Source organism: Ursus maritimus, unplaced genomic scaffold (assembly GCF_017311325.1).
Source record: "Ursus maritimus isolate PB19 unplaced genomic scaffold, ASM1731132v1 scaffold_6, whole genome shotgun sequence".
NCBI lineage: Eukaryota > Metazoa > Chordata > Mammalia > Carnivora > Ursidae > Ursus > Ursus maritimus.
In genome coordinates this window covers 82,436,795-82,455,996 of record NW_024426774.1, presented here as the reverse complement: position 1 = coordinate 82,455,996, position 19,202 = coordinate 82,436,795, and positions in this window count along the sequence as shown.

Genomic DNA, 19,202 nt, shown 5'->3' with positions numbered 1-19,202 from the left:
CAGCATCACAAGGTGAGTTGGAAGGATATTAAAGCCTGAGACTGTCTGCTCTGATTCTGTGTGAACCTATGGGACACAGCACAGTTCATGGTTAAAATGGCAGCCATATTTTGGTTACTTGTCTGAAGGCTGGGAGGGAGGTGATATATAGTGCAAGGTACATATCTAGTGGCTTCTGACAATTTTCATATGGGAGCTGTTTTTCAAGAAATAGGTTTTTTAAAACGTCCCATGCCTTTTGGATTTCCGTGTGCCTAACCCATAGGGCTGTTACAGGTATCTGAGTGAACAGATGCAGGACTCCTGGAATGGTACCGGGTGCTTGGAAAGCAGTCAATAAGTGTTAGTTCTTACTATCCTATGCGAGTTCCACACAGGAAGAAAGAAAGAAAGAAAAAAAAAAGAGTTACATGTTCCATTGATTTGAGGGAATAAATTGAGAAAAATTTAACTATTAAGTGTTCTTGACCTTAGACTCCAAAATCAAAAGCTGTTTATCCTATTTGCAAATTGATGCGCAGATCAGTATATTTGAAGAACCACGAGGTTAAGGGACCTAACACAGTTAAGGAAGATGCACCACGAATGGGGACACCTCATTATTTGTTTACACTGGATTTGAGGATTATTGATCTACAAAGGGGATCTGGTGTGTGTCAGCGCTTATATGCCCATCAGTCTGTACCAGAATGAGAATTCTCACGGGGGAGAATTCATGCCAGGTCTTGGTTTATTAAAGTTTTTCTAGGCAGTGAAGGAGAGAATATTCTGGCTCTCTCTAGAGAAAAGCTATCTACAACCTACCAAAGGGATGGACTTCTTCTAGTTTGGCCATAGCCAAGCAAAATAGAGTAGCAAATTCTATTTTAAAATTAAAATCTACGTGTCTCTCCTCCTATTGCGAATTTCTTGCGTCTGGTCTTTTACAACCGTGGAGTTAACAGAAGGCTAAAACTGTCATGTCTAATTCATTTATAATTGTGTTCCACAGTTGAGTCAAGATAGAGCGAATGGTGCCGAGCATAACATTTTGCAATTCTTCGCAATCAAACTTTTAACCCAAGTCCCTCGATATATAATTAACTGCTCAGACAAGTTCTGCTGCCGGTGTTTTAGAAGGTTTTCCTCAAAGAGTTCTGAGGATCAGTCGGGGTGATGTGTGTGTTTACTGCCTTGTGATTATAAGACCCGCTGGGTCCTCAAACGATGGCAACAGCTTCATAATGTCAGTCTCGAAGCTGATAAACACTCTTCAAACTGTGAATTGCTGGGACAATGAGCAATGCTTCAAATACCAGTCGGTGAACTTTAACCTTGATATTAATTGCATGTGACAATAAGAAAACCTTTGATTTTCAGAAAACTGGCTTGAAAAATCACATAGTAGATTCCCATCAATTCCTTTCCCTGCTCAGAGAGATCACAGCCCTGCCCCTGACCAAGGACTCCACCTCCGCACAAAAAAAGGGGGTAACTCGCATAACAAAGGGCCATTTTCAACAGGAAGGCCTTTACAAGGAACTTGACTCTGATAGCAAGTGAGATGTGTTCAGTCCCATGTGTTAATATGATATTAAGAAAAAGATTTTTAAGAAAGGCACAGGGTAGTCTCAAAACCTGAAAACCAGAAGATTGGAGTGATGGGGGAAGGTGTGAGACCAGAGCCAGTTCCTGGGAAATTTCACTAGTTTATAACAAACTTAAGAAAAATAAAAAAAAAAAGGATTGTGAAATATTCTCGCTGGTGTTCAGGTTTGGAGTTCAGTTTTGAACAAATTAATTTGAATTCCTGCAGGACTTCAGATCAACCTCTCTCTTAGGTAGTTATATATGCCACTGTGGCATTCAAAGTTTTTAGAAAATTGGGCAGGATATGCCAGGGGAGGTGGCAAAATGAAAAATAAAATAAAATAAAATAAAATTAAAATAAAATAAAATAAAATAAAATAAAATAAAATATATAAAATGATGGAAGCACTGAGGGCTAGGATGGAATGAAGAAATCATTTCAAGCTTCAATCCTCTGCCTAACACCGTGGGCACCTTCCCAGCACCACAGGAATCCTAGTGTAGGCCGTACCTGCCCCAGCCAAAAGGACATGTGATGCTACCCCTTGCATAGAAAGGGGAAGCTGCCTTTCTTGGTTCCCTCTTATCTGCCATATGCTCATTTGACTCTCACGTAAGTGCCAATGGTCAGCTGTTACCTCCTCAGTTTCCAGAGAAGGAAGCAAGCAGTTCAGTGCCTTCAACAAGGTTGTGTGGCTGGCCAGTGGCAAGTCTGAGGAGTGACTGCATTTCTTTGATGCCAGAGTCCACACTTCTCCCAAGATGTCATCTTGGTTGGGAGCAGGGCCTGGGGGATGAACTGTGGAGTTCAGTAACCATAGCAAATGAAATAAGGGACCTGAGGTCGAAGAAGGGATTCCATTATTACACAAATCATAACCAGTTTATTGGAAACTTCTCCCTTCACAAAGAGATAGTTGTGACCACTGCAATAACATTATCTTTCCTATTTGTAAGTTAGATGGAAGTCAAGAATTACATCTAAGACAGTTCATCAAGGCCGTTTGACACATTCTTAGACTTTTTCAGAAGAATACGCCAATGAGGTGGCCGTTTGACCATCCATACTTCTCGCCCATTATTTAATAATGATGCATGCGTGCACACAGAGTCATTGACCTACCTCCCTACCACTCTCTCCTGCACCTGTAGACATGTCTTTTCACAGTGGTAACTCCCACCAGTCAATTTCAGGTACAAACAAGCAAAAGCTCACAAGGAAGTCCAGGTTTGTATAACACCACCAAACCTACCAGAGCATTCCCACTGAGTCCTTGACAAAGATGCTCTAAGAGGAGTATGGATGTCAAAATGCTTCACTTCTAATCCAACAAAGGGCTCAATTTAGAACAGAGTTGCAGAGTTGCTAACTCTCGTACCAGTGATTTCCCCACATCCTAAAGTTTTACTTCCAAAGAATTGAGCACTCCGAGTTCTTCATAAATAAAATCTGTCTTCTCCTGCATGACATTAAGATTTTACACCACCAGGAAGCCGACCTTGGGTCTGATATTACTGGTGCCAGAGCTAAGGTCTTCCAGGATTTAGTGCAAAATAAGATTTCATTTTCTTCAATTAAAATGGCAGTCCTCCAGCCTCTTTTCTCATCAGTGAGCAGTGAGTGTTACGTTCAGCACTTACTTATTTCCTGGTTCAGCTAAAAGATGTACATGCCATCTTGACACTGAAGATTTAGTAAAAATGCATCTTTTGAGGGGGATTACTCTTTTGAATTTCACCAATAAAAGTACACACAATTTTGAGAATATGGTTTTTTATTTCCAAAGGGGAATATTTATTACTTTGCACAGATAATAAGAAAGGAATCTTTTCAAAATAAAGGGACATTTTATTTCTAGTTTTAAAATTCTTTCAGTTATTTAAAAAGTTTCCCATATTTATCTCATCTGCCTCCTCTCCCTTCTTTTTGGTGGGGACTCTAGTTTTCCCTCATTGACAGTCTTGGTCTTTGAATTATATTAAGTATACTATAAGGACAGATCTTAGCTCCATGATATCAATTTAATTATTATTTTCCTTTCCGTAAGGGCCAATTCATTTCCTCTCACTTTTTTCAATAACAAACCTGGGAAAAAAGCAGGGGATAAATTCACTTGTCCTCAATTTTTTTTCCTATTTTCTTAGGTTCTTTGCCTTACGTGATTTTCTCCAAATCTTAGGCCATAGTCAGTCCTATTTTATAATCATGTGATTATGCTTATTTTATCTTATTTTTATTTATTTATTTTTTTTTCGAGAGAAGAGACAGAAAGAAAAAGCGTGAGCAGGAGGGAGAAGCAGAGGGAGAGGACTAAGCAGCATCCCCACTGAGCAGGGAGCCCGACACAGGGCTGGGTCCCAGGACCCCAAGATCACGACCCGAGCTGAAGGCAGACGCTTAACTGACTGAGCCAGCCAGGGGCCCCTACTTTACCTTAAAAACCCAGATTTGTCTGTCATATAATGCTTTCACCACAGTCCTATGATGGTTTTTGCAAGTGAAGACAACCTGTACACAGCTGTTGCTCCTCCAGCAGCCCCCCTGTGGTGCCCTCAGGTCAAGGAGGGTGTGCTTCCTGCATGCAATCCCCTCCGATTCTTTGGTGACAACCCGGGCGAAACTGAGGGCTTTGCCATCCTCAGTTCGACACAAGCAACAGGACTCTGCGTACCCACTCCCCATGCAGGGCTTGTGTTCAAGAGCCCGTGGTTTTATATTTGATATCCACACGTGATCCTTTCCATTAGCCCAAGAAATAAAGACTTGTCAAATGGATGAAAGACCTGTAATCACTTCTCTTTCTCCAGAATGACACTGAAAATTCTCTCACACATTGCTGCCACCAGTCAGAGAACACATATCTTCTCACTCAGTGCTTTGTTACAAAATCCTCCATCAGGCACTGGATTTTTATTCTTTTATTTATGTTCAGTTAGCCAACATCATTAGTTTTTGATGTAGTGAACAACGATTCATTAGTTGCGTATAACGCCCAGTGCTCATCACAGCACGTGCCCTCACCTGGCTACCCCAAACCCCAACCTCCTCCCTCTGTAACCTTCAGTTTTTCCAGAGTCTCTCATCGTTTGTCTCCCTCTCTGATTTCTTCCCATTCAGTTTTCCCTCCCTCTCGCTATGGTCCTCTGTGCTATTCCTTATGTTCCACATGTGAGTGAAACCATACGATAATTGTCTTTCTCTGCTTGACTTATTTCACTTAGCATAATCCTCTCCAGTTCCATCCATGTCGATGCAAATGGTAGGTAGTCATCCTTTCTGAGGCCTGAGTAATATCCCATTGTATATGTGAACCACGGGATTTTTATTCTAAATGGTACCAGCTACATTTTATGTAGGAAAGAAACTGTCACTTTCTTTGCTTCCTGTTCATCTTAAGTAAATTCTTTCTAAATTCCCATACTTCTTGTTATTTTCATTTCTCTATTTTTAAATTTTTTTTTAAACTAAGGCCTCCATGTTTTCACTTCATTTATGGATCCTTCATCATTTGTTCTACCTGTAGACAAAGAGGAAGGCTCCAAGCTTCCAAAGGGAAGCCTGGCCAGGATAGCCTGTAAAATCATTTCCAACTGCTGGAGTCCAAGAACCTCAGATATGTTTGGTGTCTATGGTAGGCAGACTGGTGGTCCCCCAAAGATGTCCACATCCTCATACCTGGAACCTGCGATTATGTCACTTTGCATGGCAAAGGGGATTTTGCAGACATTATTAATTTAAGGGTTATGAGATGGGGAGATTATTCTGGATTATCTGGGTGAGCCCAATATAATCATAAGGGTTTTTGTAAGAGGGAGGCAGGAGAGTCAGAGGCAGAGGAGATGTGAGGACAGAACAGAGACAGAGCCAAGCATGGATGCTTCTAGAAGCCAGAAAATTAAAGGAAATGATCCTTCCCCAGAGCATCCAAAGGAACATATGCCTACTGACATCTCTATTTCAGTCCAAGGAGACCCATTTTGGACTTTTGACTCCAGAAATATAAGATTGTAGATTTGTGTTATGTTAAGCCACCAGGTTAGAGCAGCCATAGGAACTGAATGCAACATCTTTCATTTCTTCACTTATCCCCTAAATTCTTTTCATGTTATTATCATTTGCTCTTTCATGTCTGATATTTGTTAATGTTCTTTCTCCCCTGCGTTCTCTGCCTACACTTCAACGAAAATCCCTAAGTTCTGCTCTGACGTCATGCTTTAAATAGCCTTGCATGGCCTCCTCTCCTAAGGGACATTCCCTGTGTTTGTCCCCACACCCTCTCCTGTTAGCAATATACACTCTGGAGGCAGCTGCCTGATCTTACCCAGGGCTCAGCATCACCTCTGCCTCCTTGTTTCAAACACAATTTGTTCTCTCTAGGTCTCCGTTTCCAGACATGTTCTGTCCTATTGAAGTTAATCAATCCTTTTCTTTCCATGTGGATGGAACAAAAGCATATCCCTTACTTTATATCCCATTTTTCATATTAGTGCCACTAATGGATTTTGCCTCTCATTTGCTTTCTTAAAATTGATCACTTTGGTATTTGTTTTCTTAGTTCGTGTGTGTGTGTGTGCATGTGTGTGTGCATGTGCGTGTGTGTGTAGTATAAACCTGTTATCTTTTCTTCTTCTTTTTTTTTAAAGATTTTATTTATTTATTTGACAGAGATAGAGATAGCCAGCAAGAGAGGGAACACAAGCAGGGGGAGTGGGAGAGGAAGAAACAGGCTTACAGCGGAGGAGCCTGATGTGGGGCTCGATCCCATAACGCCGGGATCACGCCCTGAGCCGAAGGCAGACGCCCAACGACTGAGCCACCCAGGCGCCCCTGTTATCTTTTCTTCTAAGATTAAATCTTTATCCAAGTAACTCCAAGTAAGAAACTGCATCTTCCATGTCTGAACACCTTCTCTGCTACCCAAATCTATTTTTCCTGAAGGAGTTCTACCTCAACTGATCCACTTTTTACCCTCACAGGAATATTAACTGATTCTGCCTTCCTTCTTCTTCTTTCAATCAGCCATGGCTTTCATTTAAAATGTTAAGGCATGCACCTATTCTCAGATCATACCTCCAAAACTTCAGTTTTCTCCAAGATTCTAATTCCCCTAAGACTGGGTATCTGTCCTCTGTTTAGAAAGTTTGATCTTCCACAAGAGGGCCAAGGTCTCCCCCTCAAACTCTCTGTGTAGTGTGAACATAAGTCGAGAACTTGTTCAGAAAGACAACCAGGCAACAAATTTCAAAGCCCTTAAAATTACAGATCTTCCTTTGACATAGGAATCCATGGAACAGATTTCATAAAATTGAAATTTTATAGAAATTCATGACATAAATTTATTGACTTATGAAATAACTGGAGACACATGAAAATATTTACACAAATATATTTATGATGGAATCATTTATAGAAAATTGGAGGGAACAAAATATCTACTCAATAATAAGTGTAAGCTGTAAAACTGGACATTATACAGGAGGCTTTGGAAAAAGACATTTCTAAAGATTATTTAATGATATAAGAAAGTTCTTATAATACAAATCTAAAACAAAACAAAACAAACAAGGTACAAGGTTCATATATAATATGGATTCAACTGCAAACACATACACACATAGAAAACACCATAAGGAAATATTCTAATAGATTAACAGTATTTTTTCTCTGCATGACGATGTTACAGGTGTTTTATTTTATTCTTCATGTTGTCTATATTTTCAGTTTATTCAGAATAAACATCTATAACATTATAATCAGAAAACAAACAGTTCTTTAAAAGATGGACATAAAGTTAGCAGTTAAGAGTGCAAACTGGAGTGAGATGGTGTGGAGCTATCATCCTGACTGTGAGTGACATAGACAAGTACAATGCTTAGAACAGTAACCGTACCTGCCCCATAGCTGGTCCTAGATGAGAGAGGGTCCTCTCTGCAGGCTCTGGTAGGCAGCTACTAGATTGTCAAGCTAGCTCTTCTGCGTAAATAGGTGACAGTTACAGGAGCTGCAGTGACCTCGTGGCCAAAGTTGGCCAGTCCAGGTGGCAGCAAACATCTGAGCCAAGCTGGCCAATTGGCATTTTCCCCTAGGAATCAAGGAAAGGGACCTAAGAAAAAAGTCAGTCTAGCTGGAGTCACTGGCCTGTAATACATAAAAGTAGGAAACATTAGATTTTTTCCCTATTAGCTCTAACTCATCCCCTGCCTTAATCATGTGACCCAGGTAAGTCATATTTACCCAGTCTGCTTATATAGGGTGGTCATAAAGTCTGCAAACAGAGATGCCATTATTTTGGTGCAATGTAATATCAATAAATCATTTATTTTCTATTATAAAAGATACATATCATAAAAGCATATATATTATGTAAATATGTATGAGTTCATGTTTCTACCTTTCATAGCCAATCTGCAGAATGAACTAGAGAAAAGCAGAGACAAGGGACTCACAATAGCATTTGAGTCCCTGCATCCATGTGGTCTAGAGGCTCAGCTATCCTTCTTGCTCTTGTGTTACCCTGTCCTTCTTGTAAACTGATCTAGGATTTTGTAACCATAGGAATTCTAAGTAGTGTAAACCTTTCTAAAACCACTGCCTTTAGCATCCATCAGTGGTTCTTGCTTATAGCATTTATTATTGTGATGTTCTAATGGTAATGATCGCTTTCCCTCATTCTTATGACATGTATTAACTGTAGTTGTTCTATAATGAAGACTTGTCTTTCTTCTCTAATTATTCAGTAATTTCTGCAATGTGGACTCATGGGTATTTATTTTATTCATTGGATGAGAATTCAATGATATCATTTTTATTTTTATTTTGTTGTCAAATTTTTCCAGTTTTACCCACTAGGAGATGAGCTCCTCTGTCCTCTTAACATATCTTCTCCTTCCTTCCTTCCTTCCTTCCTTCCTTCCTTCCTTCCTTCCTTCCTTCGTCTCTCTCTTTCTTTCTTTTTAACAATTCCTTACTTTCTGGCACTGAGCTCCAGTCTCTTCTTCTATTGTCCCTGTCCTAGCCTTAGAATCAACCACTTCTCCAAGGGTCCTGTCTTATTTGATTAGAGAATGGCATTTAGAAACAAAGATCTGGGCATTACGTGTGCTTGTTGCTTTTGGGGTGTCATTGTTCTAGGCCCTCTTAGCAGTCAGAGCTAAGAAATATATGCATACATATTAATTCAGGTATATACACACATCTTTCTTTTTAATAATAACATAAAATAAAATAATTTAATTTAGCATCTTATTTATTTTTTAATCTCTCAGCATATACATTAAAAACTATATGAGTTCAGTCTGATGCCTTCTGATACCATAGGATTTATTCTAACCTTCAATTTGCTTTTTGTGTTGATCCCTGATTAACAAGCAATAGGACGCCAGTGGAGCCTTAGAACCTAGGACCTCAGTGAAGTCCAAGGAGGTCAGCTTACAGAATATGGTGATATCAGGTGTGGTGCTGTGGAATCAGAAGTAGCCTGGGTAAAACCACATCAGACCTATTATGACCCAGAAAACCCATGTGACTCCTCCGAAAGCCTAGAAAAGCAAGGATTCTTCTTTCCCCTCTTATATCAGGAGAAGGTAAACCAAGGCACTTATACTCAAACAGTGAAAGTTGAATGGGATCATTCAACACCGCAATTTATTGCATGAGGGCAAAACCATTTATTGTTTTGTTCTGAATTTGCTGGAATATAATAAAGCATAGGAAAAGTACCTATTGAAATAATAAATGTCATTTAAAATTTCTTTTGCTTGGGTTTGGTTCTTTTACCTTGAAGACTTATCAAAGCTATCTACCTGAGGGTGGTGGTGGGAAAATGTTGTGAAGTAAGGATGACAAATTAGTAGTTAGGAAACACCTAGAGAATTGCAGGGTCTGAATTTCAAGTGTTTCCTTGGCTCCCAGTGAGAAACGGAAGTGTGTTTTCTCAGCTTTGCTAATGTGAGGGCTCCGACGAGGGACGAGTGTCACCCTCATCTCAGAGAGCCTCTGTCGGCCCAGGTGTGTCCAGGCTGCTCTCAAAGTAACCCTGGTTAGAGTCCCTACAGCCTGGCCTTCTAAAAATAGAATACCCGATACACACAAAAAGTAAGGAAAAGAAACGCAGCTGCCCATTCTGGTCCAGACCTTAGATCATTTATGTGGCTTTTTGCTTTAACATTTTAGGAAGAGTCAGATGTTAAATTTTAACAGGGAGTTTCTAAGGAATTGATTTCCTGGCAGCAGAGGAGCCAGCACAGAGGGAGGCTCCCAGAACTGCCGGGGGTATACTTTAGGGTCTATACGATAGACTGCCCCCTCTTTATCACAGTAGGTGTTGGCTGTCTCCAAAAATAATTGTTCTCGTGACATTTTTGCCAACCACAGAGTTAGAAAAAGCCCTTCCACTGTGTTTATCCTTTATTCAAGCTTCTATAGTTTTTATAATTCGGAGATACTCATGACTTAAAAACACCAATATCCATGAATTCCACATTCAGAAATTTATCCTAGGTGTATATATTAAGAAATGCACACACATATCTGCAGATCTTGATGTTCATTATATCATTGTGCATGTTATCACAAGATGTTAACAATCTAAATGTGGGTAAATAAGTGATGGTCATTCATCAATAAGATGGAATATAATGCAATTATTTTAAAATGTTTCCAAAGTTTCCATTTGATGATATTTTCGTCACTCTGGCAAGATCTCTCTTACCTGTGTGCCAGACAGACCTTACAGGGGTGATGGAAATGTTCTAAAACTGATTTACGGTGACGGTTGCACAACTTGATACATTTACTAAAAATCAATGAGTAGTATACTTGAAATGGGTGAATTATATGATGTGTAAAATATGTCTCAGTAAAGTGAAAAAAATCACTAATTCTCAGGAACCTGGAGCATCACTGTCATCTGCTGGTCAGAGTGGGGCATGATGGAGAAGATGAATAAACGGGGTAGATCTGAGTTCCCTCGGCAGCTGTCAGAATGAGTCCCTCAGCCCCTTGTATGATTCTTCTCCTACTTCCTCAGGAGAATATGTATCCTTGAAGTAGTTATCCTTAGTACCTGGAATGATTCCCATATTAGTATATTGGCTCCTGGATCCATTGAACCTGTTATGGTAATGAAACCACATTGTGCACCTGCCAATGGGAAGCAGCAGATGCTCTCAGTGACCTGGGGAAACAGCTATGCCAAAGGGTGGGAGACAAATGCCACAGACACAGCATTTCCCAGGTCAAGCGCTAGCATCTCGTGTTCTGGGCATGCTGGGATACGCCTCCCATGTGAAGGGCAAGAGCTGTCAAACCTAGCCTCCCCACCACCACAAAACAGGCACATTTGAACTTTGAAAGCAACATATTCCATAATTTTTGAGTGGCCTGCTCTGACTCATTTACTGTTCTCCCAAATTACTTCCATTTTTGAGAGGTGCCCAGAGGAAAAGACAAGTTTTCAAGTGATCAGCTGCAGTGCAAGCAGCTGGGTCAATCAACGTCTGCAAACTGGCAGAGCCAAGATGAGGGCATGGTCTCTGCAGCTGATTGGGCGGCTGCCGGAAGCCCGAGGCGAGTCCCAGTAGAGAACTAGAGGCTCTGAGTCCTCCGCACCAGTAATTACTTTCCTTCTGAAGAACAGCTCTCGGTTTGTTATGAGGCCCTGTGGAAATGGAATGCCTGATTGCCATCACCAAGTGCGCTAAGCCCTTGCCTGCCAAACCAATTCCCATGCTCAAACTCTTGCTGCCATACCCATGCCATCACCAAGACTGAAAAGCTACATTGTCAAATTCCCAGCCACTTTTACCACTGGAGATGGGGTGTGGGCCTCTGTCACAGCTCTCTGTCACAGCTCTCACTGCTGAGACCAAAGCAGAAATCTCCGGAAGGCATCTGGTGAAGATTTTCCTCCCCCGATACAAGGGAAGGCTTAACTGGCACTCCTCCTTCTCTGCTTCTTCCTGCCTAGAATGTGGGTGTCTGAGTGAAGACATTCTACACTTCATTCTGGATGAAGGAACCATTCTGAAACCAAAAGGAAAAAGCCAAAAGAACTGCAGAGGCACTGGTCTTAATTCACAGAGTCACCAAACTAAGCCAGGGTCCGCCTCCCCTTGAACTTCTTTCTCCACAGAGAAACAAAGTCCTGTGGGCTGAGGTCACCTTTTGTTGGACTCTGTTATTTGCATTCTGAGACATTCCTGACTGACACACTAGGGAGCTATGTGGCCTAAGCTTTCTATGATTACCTCAGAATATCTGATGCACCTTATGTAAGTTGTACACCTCGTCATGTAGCAAACCTGGAGGCCCCACTTCCAGAGGGCCTGGTCCTACCATCTTGTTACCTGTTCTTTAACCTTGACTTTCATCTCCAGGGGGGGAATTCCTGATGGACAACTGACTAGGAGGAAATAGATGGGTCTGCATGGAATCATGGCACTAACCAAGAGCTGCAGCACCATTCAATGGTGGCGCTCAACAACAGTGGAGGAGGGGCATCCCCTCAGTGAAGAGAACTTTAGGCTGCATACTTCCTGAATGAGAAGTGGCCAGAGATAAGGATGGACTGGTTCATCATTGATTAGTCTATTGGCCAAATAGCCAGGGATTTAGGAGAAGCACAGTAGAACTGGGACGAAAAGTTTGGAAAAGAGAATGTGGATTGTCTTTACAGAAGAGTTCAAGAGTGTCAGAATACACATACACTATGTGGCTGCTCACCACCTGGATGAGATGTCTTACTCAATGGCTGTTGGTCTGTATCCTCCAGTCACCCCATTGCTTGTTCAATGCGACCCGAGCAAGTGAACCAAGTGTCAGGAAGGAAGGTTATGCACAGACTCAAAGACAGTTTCACCATGCAAAGTACCCAAGTAGTTGGCATTATTAACCAAACTGAGAGTCTAATATTTATCACACCTTGGGGAACAGCCAGTTTCCCAGTGGCAAACTGACTACTCAGAACACCTTCCATCATGGAACACAGCCATTTTTCTACATTGGAATTACTACTTATTTTGTGTTTCAGTTTGCTTTCATGATTCTTTTAGCATCACCATCCCTGGGCTTTATAAATATCTTATATATTGTCATGTCGATTCATCTCATACTGTTTCTGACAAATAAATTAATTTTACAAATAAAAGACAGTAAGACAATGCATTGATGTTTGTGTAACTCACTGGTTTTATCAGGCGTATTATCATCCAGATATAGACATTATATAGATTGGTAAAATACATATTAAAGACTAGTTTTGACCCTAGGTGGGAGAAAACACTTTGCAAGTCTGCGATGCTGTCCTGTGGGTACAATATATGTACTAAACCAGCTTTCAGTATGTGCTGCTTTCTCACCATTGGCCAAAATACACAGATTTCAGGTAAGAATATGGATGGCACATCTCACGATTAGACCTAATGTCACTCAAAAATGGCACTTTGGCGTAAGGATTATTTTAAGCCAAAGGCACTTGAAAAACAGCAGGTGTAAGAACGCTCTGATCCATTTTCTTCCTGAAAACAGGAGATGGGCTCCCACGTGAACGATGTTCTCCCTATGCCAGGAGTAAAGAAACATTCTCATCACCAGATGGGGAGTTGAGGCCCAGAGAAATCTATTCAAACAGATTTTGTTAAAATACCCCTTATCTTCCTTTAGGCTCCCCATATATTTTGTTACTTTTCCACAGATGCTTCTCTTTGTTCAATACAGTATAGAGACACTTAGGCCCAGCACCCCTTTGGGGCTTCATTTTCCTATGGCGGCTCCCATGGACGTGTGAAAATCTGTGTGCTTTTCTCCTGTTAATCTACCTTATGCCAATTTACTTTTCAAGCCCAGCTGGAGACCCTAGGAAGGTAGAGGTAAGGCTTTTTCTCCCTTAAAGTCCCAGTGAAATATTTGTGTTTCTGGCCACTGCAATGTCATGCTCCTCTTGCTCAGAAGCTTACGAAGAAAGGAATGCTTCTGGCAGGAGATACAGCAATGTCTCTAAGTTCTTGGCCATTTGTGTATCTCATGCCATTTGGCAGAAACAGAAAAGACAGCAGGGGAGGAGAAGTTGTAGTGTTGGCTGGGGGAAATATGGGGATACTGTTACACAATGAGAAGAAGAAGGGGGATGAATGGAACCCAGATGATCCCCCAGGTCCTCATGGTACCATGCCTTATGCTCCAGCTGCATGCAGACCAGTTCACCAAGGGTGGAGGATCCTTGGTGATGAAGAGTTGATTTATCCCAACGAGTGAACAATAGCTGAGGTCCTGGCTGAAGACAGAAGGAACATGGAATGGGTTGTGGAGGATGTGGTCTCATCTTATCTTTCCTTCCCTTCTGGGTCATGCTTATGTTCATATTTTTTTAAATGATCTCCTTCTCCTTTCCTATCCTTCCCCCCCCCCACATTGTAAATAAGGTGTTCTGGTGATATTAATGTTGAAACTAAGACCTTAAGTTGTAGAATATTCAGAGGGCATTGCGGTGGACATAGAAGACTGTCTATAACCCAAGAAACTTGGAGGTGGTTGAAATAAATGATGATAATTTAGATTTTATCCCACTGGGAAATGTCATATTTTAGTTACATAAGGAATGGCTGTATTATTTTAAGTGGGACAACTTACTTCAAAAGTGCAAGGACAGAAGAAAAGTATATATGGCTGTTGAATAGTCAAAAGGATGGGCTGTAGCAAATATTTCACTTTTTTTCGTGTGTGAGGGGAGTGCTACCCTGATTCAAAGACTCTTCCATTCTTGAAAGAATGCTACCTTACAAGTCTTTATGGAAGACAGAGCCCTCCCTCCTGTCTCCCTCCAGACAGAAGATGAAATACCAGAAGCTTCTTCTATCACTGGCTGCCTGTAACCTGGAGCATGGACATATGGCCTACACTTGACCAGTTGCACATTCTCACCCCAGACTCTGAACCTGCATTTGTGGCACAAGGTCTCTGAGATCATTAAGATATGAGCCTGGACAGCATCCTAGCCAGACTGCCCTTGGAAGTGAGCTTGGTTCTTGGTTCTGCTTCTCTTTAGGCTGATTCTTCAACCTTCTTGCTATTGTTTTAAACCTCTCAACATCCTTCCTCTTCTCCTTACCTTACGTAACTCAGTTTCCATCACTTGCATCCAAGAATCCCTACTAATACACCATGACACTTGTCTTTGTACAGAGCATGCCTGAAAAATGACATGCTTTTTCTAGCAACAAATTTTTTAAACCATAACTATCTGAAGTAGTTTGATAACATCATTTGGCCTTATGATTAAATGAATATTTGATATTTTTTTCCCTCAAACACAACCAAATGAGTCCTGACTTAAGAATGTTAGAAAATTGAGGGGCACCTGGGTGACTCAGTCAGTTTAAAACTCTTGATTTCAGCTTAGGTCATGATCTCAGGGCTGTGAGTTTGAGCCCCATGTTGGGCTCCATGCTGGACATGGAGCCTGCTTAAGATTTTCTCTCCCTCTCTCTTTCTCTCCCTCTCTCCCTCCCTCCCTAAAAAAAAAAAAAGGTTAGAAAATTGTCAAAAACATGGAAGTTTTTTCACAATCTGTGTGCTATGCATGTAATCCTACAAACATTTATTAATCATTGCATAGATTCCACAAGCAGAAGTGTTGAGTAGAACACAGTAGCTGTTTTTCAAGAATCCACACTTCAGAATAGTTAAACTACTATGTGTACATGCAAGGTTTAAGGATAGTTCAGAAGAAAAAGTTATCAACACCACACTGGGACCACAGGGAGAACCCACAGAAAGATGAAAAGTAACCTGTACTGCATCTGGAAAAATAAATAAAAGTATTTCTTTGAGCAGAGGGGACAGCATATGCACAGACTGAAGGATATTTCCCATACTGCATCAGGAAACTAGAAAATGTTTGAAGCATCTGGAGCACAGGTTAGGAGAAAGGCAATAAAGAAAAATAAAACCAGAGTACTGGGCAAAATCTAATCATGGATAGCTCTACATATTAAGTGGATCGTTAACATTTCTCCTAAAGGTAAGAGGACTGTACTAGCATGCTGGGGCTGCCGTAACAAAATACTACAAACTGGGTGGCTTAAATAACAGAAATTTATTTCTTCACAATTCTGGAGGCTGAAAGTCCAAGATCAGGCTGTCAGCAGGTTTGGTTTTTTGAGGTCTCCTTCCTTGGCTTGGAGATGGCCTCCTTCTTACTGTGTCCTCAAGCAGTCTTCCTTCAGTGCATGTCTGTGTTCTCATCTTTTATAAGTACACCAGTCTTACTGGGTTAGAGCTCACCCCAATGACCTCATCTTACCTTGTTACCTCATTAAAGGTCCTACGCCAAATACAGTCACACTCTGAAATACTGGGAAAGAGGACTTCAACATATGGCTTTAGGGGGGCAAGGGCGAAAAATGGTGCAGACCGCATCGACAGGAGGGAGAATTGAAGGGGGGGAGGGAGAAAATATACTGAAAACTAATTTTAAAAGTTTTAAACAGTCAGTCTCAGTGATGCTGTGTTTTATGATCAGTAAATTCTTGCTGAATTTCTCTTAATTTTCACTCCTATACATACATAAAATCTAGAATAATCAAATAGCTCCTTGAGGTCTATATATTCTAATAATTTACATTCCTCAGAGTACATACCATAGTATTCTGGGTGTTACATATTGTTCAAATGTATCTTGATTATTAAAATAAGGCTTATTGACTTAAATTGCATAGCTAGTAAAATCATTTAAAATATTGTGTGAATATATAGCAAATTACATTTGTGATGACATGGCAAGATTTATTTCAAAGCATTTTGAAAACTATAAATAGTTACATCATCAGAAAACATAGCACCAGTCTGTTTGACTCACAGTGGCCCTCCAATGACATCAAACTATAATTATAAGCCCAGTAACTCAAAAGATGTCTTTTGGAAATTTTCATATGGAAAGATGAAACCTGAGAAATCATTTACAGAGACATCACAATTTAATCAAATGTCATAATTTCAACTGAGCAGAGATAATAAAACTGATTCTGAAGCTCAAGAGAAAATAAAAGGAAATCTGTATTTGGGAGGAACCAACACACACACACACACACACACACACACATTTGTACACAAACACACATGTACGTATAGTTTATCTTATATCATTTCTTATTTTACCACATTCCAGAAATTTCAGCTGTCAGTGTACCCTAAAATTTTGCAGCAAATTTTATTTTATGTTTTCAATACTAGCTTTAATAAAGTTTCTAAATGCCCATTTAAGTTAATTTCTCGCTTGTAAAAATCTTTTCAATGAGCATTTTTTAAACATATATACTTTATGGGACAATATTTTCCACTTCTATTGGAATGTCTTTGAGAGTTGATTTTCCCCTATGAGTTACGTTGGCGGTAGTCTTATAAAGCTTCTACATGTGCTTGACATATTGACAGTGTTATTGAACACTGGTTGGCAGATGAAGATCTGTCATCAATGTGGTCCTGTATTTATAGAAATGTGAAATTAAAAACCCAACTCATTCAATAATTCACACTGAGAAAATGAGTTCCAGAGGCAATTCCAAGTCCTCTATAAGGGTATCTAGGACTTGGGGAGTCCCAATACCCTCAGAGAAATGAAGAAAACTATGTTCTTATCCTCATTCTTCTTGTCTTAAACCATTTCCTTTCAATGGAGGCTTTCTTTTCTTTTTCTTTGTAAGTTTTTATTTAAATTTTAGTATAGTTGACATACAGTATAATGTGAGTTTCAGGTGTACAATAGAGTGATTCAGCACTTCCATACATCACCCAGTGCTCATCTCAACAACTGCACTCCTTAATCCCCATCACCTGTTTCATCCATCCCCTCATCCACCACCCCTCTGGTAACCAAAAGTTTGTTTTCTATAGTTAAGGGTCTGTTTCTCGCTTGCCTCTCTGTTTCTTTTTTTTTTTTTTTACATTTGCTCATTTGTTTTGTTTCTTAAATTCCACATATGAATGAAATCATTTAGTATTGTTTTCCTCTGACTAACTTATTTTGCTTAGAAAAGTACTTTCTTTCTAGCTCTGTCATTGTAAATGATAAGATTTCATTCTTTTTTGTGACTGAGTAATATTCCTCAATGGGGGTTTTCTTGACACATGTGCTATCATAACTACCAAAGCAAGAAATGGGGAATGTGGCAAATTCTCTGCTTGCTGTTAAAGCTTCCATCGAAAAGTGGTGCACTTCATATTTGATCGGACAAAGCAAGTTACCTGGCAATACTTAACTTTTAGGAGGAAGAAAAGCTTAATCCTTCCATGTTCCTTAAGGGGAAAAATGGGAAACTACTATAAGCATGACCTTAGATTCGCCAATGAATTCTTAGATGTGACACCAAAGCATCAACAACAAAAGAAAAAGTAGATAAATCTGACTGCATCAAAATTAAAAACTTTTGTACATCAAAGGACATTATCAAGGAAGTGAAAAAGGCAACAACCTTCTGAATGAGAAAAATATTTGCAAATATCTGATAAGGGTCCAGTATTCAAAGTATATAAAGAATATGTACAACTCAGCAACAAAAAGACAAAAAACCCTATTAGAAAACAGTGAAAGAATTTGAATAGATAGCTCTCCAAAGATATGCAAATGCCCAACAAACACATGAAAAGATGCTCAATATCCTTAGCCATTAGGAAAATGCAAATCAAAATCACAATGAAATACCACTTTACTGAGTACTAGGATAGCTATAATAAGAAAGGAAGAAAAGAAAAGAGAAAAAAGAAAAGAAAAGGGGATGAAAGGAAGGAAGGAAGAAGGAAAGGGGGAGGGAGGGAAGAAGGGAGAGAGGGAGGAAAAAAGGTGAAGGACAGGGGAAGAGATGGAGGAAATAATAAATATGGGTAAGGATATGGAGAAACGGAACTGGAACTCTCATGCATTGTTGGTGGGAATATAAAATGGTGCAGCTACAGTGAAACGGCCTGGCAATTTTCCAAAACCTCAGTCATAGAATTACCCAGCAATTCGACTCCTAGGTATATACCCCACAAAATGAAAAAAACAAAACAAACAAAACAAAACAACTCAAATACTTGTGCACAAATGTTCACAGCAGCACTCTTCACAACAGCTAAAAGGTAAAAATAACCCCAAATGGATTAACAGGTGAATGGACAAACAAAATGCATTCCAACTGCTTAATGGGGTTTCCTTTGGGGTTTGGGATGAAATGTTTGGGAACCTGACATAGGTGGTGGTTTCACGATATTGTGAAATGTACTAAATGCCACAGAATTATACATTTTCAGTGGTTCATTTTATGTGAATTTCACCTCAATTTTTAACAAACTAAAAAAGGAAATTGAAAATTAGTTAGAAGCAATTTAAGAATATCCTACAATTGTATTCCTCTCAACCACTAGAATCATGGTAAAAGTTTTTGAGTTGCAGAGTGAATTGACAGCTGGAAGTTTTGAGTGGCCCAAGGGAGGGTGTCACATAGGAATCTGTCATTTGTCCTGTATGTGCTTAAAGGATGAAACCTTCATCCAATGACTATAGAACTTTGAAAGGGCCTTCCAGTTCCAATAACCTAGACTCTGATGATACGTGATGATGGTGGTCTTTTCTCTGGGATGAGGATTAATTATCTGATTT